This window comes from Rhagoletis zephyria, unplaced genomic scaffold (genome assembly GCF_001687245.7).
Source record: "Rhagoletis zephyria isolate East Lansing unplaced genomic scaffold, Rhagoletis_zephyria_1.1 Rzeph_scaffold_03667, whole genome shotgun sequence".
NCBI classification, from domain to species: domain Eukaryota; kingdom Metazoa; phylum Arthropoda; class Insecta; order Diptera; family Tephritidae; genus Rhagoletis; species Rhagoletis zephyria.
Window position 1 is genome coordinate 37,907 of NW_016160750.1, and position 5,676 is coordinate 43,582.

General features: G+C 31.8%; 1 long non-coding RNA gene across 1 annotated transcript; it reads left to right on the forward strand.

Annotated features, from left to right (window-relative positions):
- The first annotated feature begins 679 nt into the window (after window positions 1–679).
- LOC108369439 (uncharacterized) lies at window positions 680–4,246 on the forward strand. The gene is made up of 3 exons (XR_001848510.1): window positions 680–1,061; window positions 1,113–1,181; window positions 3,877–4,246. It is a non-coding gene; the product is annotated as an uncharacterized LOC108369439 (long non-coding RNA).
- The last annotated feature ends 1,430 nt before the right edge of the window (window positions 4,247–5,676 follow it).

Consider the following 5,676-nt stretch of genomic DNA (forward strand, 5'->3'; position numbering starts at 1 on the left):
TTAAAATGTCGCGAAGTGGCATTATTGGCGCAATGGCAACACTGCGAACGAAGTTGTATGACCGACCTGTCGCAACTCTAGATTGCAAATGTAAAATTTGTTTTAAAATGCCGTGCGTAAGTGTAAAAAAAAGTGTTTAAAATTATATTTCGAAGCAGCCTTAACTTATATAATTTTTATTGAAATATTCGAAGACAATAAAAATACATGTGTTTCGCGACTTTGACTTTGTAATCATTGCCAGCTCAAATAATACGGCAATTGCGCAATTTTGTCGCAAGAAAGTTTCCATACAAAAGTAAACAGCTGTGTCGTAAGGTGGAAAATTTTGCAACAAATGCGACATTTGCAAAAACTTTGCGACGTTATAAATCCAATTTATGACTTAATCACGATTAAAATATTACAAAGTAAAACTATTGAGGGGCAGTCTGACGTTTGCAAACAATATACTTTTAAAATTCAAAACTCAAACTCACACACACATTTTCATTTTCAATATCAAACAACAACAGTTCTGAACAATTTAATTTGTTTACTTTAAATTTTATGTGATTTAAAATGCTTCCAAACGCTAGAAAATAAATCATAGCCGACGAATTAAGAGAAGGTTTTTACCTCGTAATGTTTTTATCATGATAATTTCTATGAAATACGATGAAAAAAATGTGCCGTCCTGCATTTCTATCATATTTCTTTTATATTCCCTGTCAGCATTTTGTTTAAATATTATTCTCTTGATTATTATCTGGCTATCATTTCTGAAATTTCAAAAAAATGCTGGCTTGGCGTCCAACATTATCATATTGGCTAAACAGTTGGAACATGTAAACCTTGCCTAATTCTAATTTGTGAACAACTTGTCAAACAAAAAATTACGCGTCCTTTAACGTACGAGAACCTTCTAGAAGCGAAGCACTGGAAAAATTTGGTAGAATCAATAGCTGCCATTTAATTGAAAAGTGTTTGCGTCGTTTGATGTCTAGAGCTACAAAGAAAACAAAATCATTGTGTGGTCCTACAAAAAAAAACAGAGTTTTGCCGGCAAAATTGAGGACAAGGTAAGTGGAAACTTCTATATTAATTAATAAATAACCCAAATTTACTTTTAGGGAACTTATAGACTCGGATTTCAAATAAAATAAATTTGAGCAGAAGCCAGAAAGGGTGAGCCAAGCGAAGTTAGTAAATTTATGTATACATATACACACAACAAAATAAGTTGCGTTCAATATTTTTTGTTTACAAAATTCAAAATTTCTTATAAAATATCAGTTCAAAACGTTGTGCAATTTCTGGGAAAAATCAACGAATTCCCAAAATACCTATGTACATATGTGTGTATGTTGTAAAAATTCCGTATTTGTATAAATACTTAGTTCCTGGAAGTTTTTCGAGTATGCAGCTTTACGTGCCATTCAATTATAGCATACATACTAAAGTGCAAGTTGTATGTATATTTTCATTGATTCCGTGGAAGAAATGCGCAACATTGTCTGCGAAAAAATTAAAAATATTAACGGAGATTTTCAGCTACTTAAAACTTGCACTTTAGTATGTACATATGTATAATAAAAGCTGTATACTTGGAAAACTTCTTGAAACTCTTTATGCACATTTGGAAATTGTATGACATATTTTGGATGTTTGTTGGTTTTTTCCTAAAATTGCACGTTTTAAACTGTAAATTATGTATCGCCAACTAAAATGCAAAACAACGTGTCATTAAAAAATTCGAGTTTTTTATTCATTACGATGGACTACATCATATTACTTATAATAGATTATATTATAATTACAAGTAATTATATTAAATAATATAATAATTATTACATATAATTAAATTATATTAAACAATATAATGATTATTATAATTAGATTATAATATATTTTATGTAATATGATGTAGGAATCGTAATCAATAAAAAGCTCAATTTCGAATTTTTTGATGTTACGTTGTTTTGCATTTTAGGTGACGATATATAATCTAAGTTAAGGAATGAGCAATTTCTTTTAATAAGCAATAAGTAAAAAAATGTATCGAAAGAAAAATATTAGATTGTTAAAAGTACATACACTGAACGCGGGCTTATTCAGCCGGCTGTACATACAGAATAGAACAGTAGTGAAAACGAAATCGTACCTCTTGCACTTTTAAGTCTTAAGCAGCGTAGCATTAAATAGTTGAAAAATTGTGTTTTGGTGATTAGATTCTTGTGATTGTAAAAAATTATTTTATGATGCCCATTTATAGCGTTGCGCGAAAAAAAAGGTACAGTGATGTGATTGTTATAATTTTATTGTTTTTAATTAAATAATCTTTTGTACGTTTTTCTTGATAATATAGTTAGTTTTATAAAAAACACCTTTATATTTCAATCCTCATTTTTGCACAAAATTTGGTACTCAGATTTTGGTGTTTTTTTTTATTGAACTGACTATATTAAAATGAAAAATGTATAAAGGTTTTTTTAATTATTTAATTAGAAACAAAGGAATTATGTACACCTGCGTTCAACTATTTAGAAACGAAATTCAAAATGATATTTTTTGCAAATCATTTTTATTTTTTTATTTTTAATAATTTTCTGCATACCCGAAAATTTTCTAAATATTCTGATTAAAAATTTGGAAATTTGTATGACAATTTTTTGAAGTTTGATTAATTTTCTTTACATGCATAGATAAACATAATTTGCAAACCATATCATTTTGAATTTCGATTCTAATTAGTTGAACGCAGGTGTATATCAAAAACTGAATTGGAAGGAAGGAAAGTTAACATACAATATAAGAAAAATGCCTCCACGAAAGTCTGAAGTGTGGATATATTTCCATAAACAAGATGATAAAAATGCTAAATGCAAGAAATGTTTTACAATGTGTTACCCAACATTTGGTTCTGTTTAGGAATAAATTTCCTTTTTCAACTAAAGCTAACAATTAAGTCTTTGCATGCTGGTTCTGGTATTTTACATTATACCGAGTTACTAGAAAAGTCTTCCTAGATACGTACATATTTACATAATAACGGTAGTTCAAGCAACCGATCTTAACTGGCGAGGCTTGGTTGAAGTTTTATTGGTGATTTTTATTAATTATAGGCAAAAAAAATATTTTTTATATAATATTTAAAATCGAATTTCTAAACGGTTAAGTTTTGGACTTCATTCCATATAACCAAATTAATCAGATATTATCTAAACAATAATGTTCTTAAGCATCTAGGATGACTTTTCCGATAACCCTGTATACATACATACATATACAGTTGCGGTCAAAACAATAGAACCAAAATTCAAAATGATATTGTTTGCATCTTATGTTTATTTAATTATTATTAATAAATTTTATTTAAAACATAGTTCGATTAATAGCAGAAAACACAAAAACAATAGTTTCAAAGCTTGCACAAAGTTCACAAAAATTAATCCATCTATGTCTGCTATTAATCGAACTATGTGTTAAGATGCAAACAATATCATTTTGAATTTTGGTTCTTTTATTTTGACCGCAACTGTATATGTACCAAAAATGCTTTGTGTTTGCTGAAAAATTATAGAATACAAGATTGCGCATTCCCGGCGGCGATGGCATTTCACAACTTAAAGTTAATAAAGCCGAATAGGAGGATAAAAGAAAAGAACACACCGCCAATTTTCGTAATATTCAATTTCTTTGAGAGCAAACCCGGTTTAATAAAAATGTGAATTTTGTTAAAGTATTAATGAATCACTTAAACTTTCTGAGGCGTTGTTTTCTTTTACTTGAGAATTGTCAAAATCGGCCAAACCAAAGTAGGGGTTTGCGGAATGCGCCATCTTTGTTCCCTTCATCGTGGTGTTTGCTGGTGTTTTAACCGAATTCATTTTATAGAAGGAAACAAAAGGAAGCAGATTTGGATGTAATCGATTTAGAAGAAGGAAGTTCGTCGCCATCGTCAACAAGTTCTACTCGATCGTCTGTTTGCAGTAAAAGCCAATCTAGTCAAATTACCACTCAGTCATCGACGTCAACGCCAACTAAACAATTTAATCCTCTAAAAGCTGCTTTTTAAAAAGCGTGTTCCCAAAAAGGTACGAAATTTACAGTAGTAATTGATATACACCTTTTTATTAATAAAACGGAAGGTACTCGCAATCTGGCACGTATCGCACGCACACCATCTTCAAAAGAGACACAACTCAAAAATCAGATCCGAAAATATAACTGTTTGTGGATCGTACGGATTCAATGCAATTAATACGGGTATAACAGTTGTTTTCTGGTTAGAGAAAATATTCATGGAGAAAGAAATATTTGCATTAATTGGAATTGATTCATGCAAAAAAATCTATCTAATTTATATTTTTTTTAGTTGTGTCCCTTTTGAAGAACGTGTGGGATATGTTTTCAATAGACATAAATCAAAAATTTTATCGAAATATGCAAATGTGCGACTATTTGCTTAAGAGCATGATTACCATTGTTATATTACACACATAGACAAATTTCCTACTAACACAATTAAAAACCGTATATGTACACAGGTACGTAACTGTTTCTTCCACCACTGTATGTATGTATGTGCATATTACCGCCAAATACTACGCACATACACATATATGTACATACCCTGCAAAAAATTGTGCGACTAATCTCTAAAGAGAGTATTCCGAGATTACTCTCAATCGGATACAATTGGGCATTAATTAGTCGCAACAAGTCTTATACGGGTACTATTGGAGATCAATTAGTCTCGACTCATCCCTTACGGGTATAATTGGAGATCAATTAGTCCCCGACTCATCTCTAACGGGTACTATTAACAACTTAATTATATGTACGCACTTAGTAAATGATATTTCATGTGCGGCGTTGGCACACAGAGAGAGTATTCGCCTAACAAACCTGAGCACCCCGGTTCGAATCTCAGCTGGCGCAAATTTTTATTTTTATTTTTTAAAAGTGAATAGTCGCTTTTTATACCCGTTCGGGTATAAAGGTGAACAATTAGTCTCTTCATAGGACATGCTCGAACAAAAGCGAACAGTTCATTCCATATAAAGAGATCAAATGTGGTATTAGTCGCACGTTCCTTTGCGATTGCTCCCGGAGTCATCCCGGATTAGTCGCATTTTTTGCAGGGTGGTTTCAGAAGACTAGTGTATTTTCGCATGTTGGTTGTTGTTGTTGTAATAGCATAAAAATTCCCCAAAGGGTTTTTGGGGAGTATTTCTGTAGTGACAGTCCTTGGCCAGATATAAATCTGGGTGATTCCGGTTACGTAGACCCGACTGTCGTGGGAACGTCGCATGTTGGTCTGATCAGACGGTCTGGAAAGACTAGCGTGTCGAGGCTCGATCACCTCGATAAGGATATTTAGCCTGCGTTTAGTGTGACAATAATATTGGGAGGGAGTTTCGGCAAAGGAGCTTTGATGTTTTTAGAGTGCGATGTTAAACATATATGTTAACATTGTGCATTTATTCCTTTTTCAGACGGTGGCGCTAAATGCAGAAGTATAACAGAATGTATTTTGTACTTTATTTGTAAAGATATGCGACCGTTTCATATTGTTGAAGGCGAGGAATTCTTGGAATTAATGAAAGAAGTAGCTCCTGTGTATAAAGTGCCTTCCTCCACACATTTTAAAAAACTACTTTGCGATAAATATGACGTAATGAAGAGGGAGTG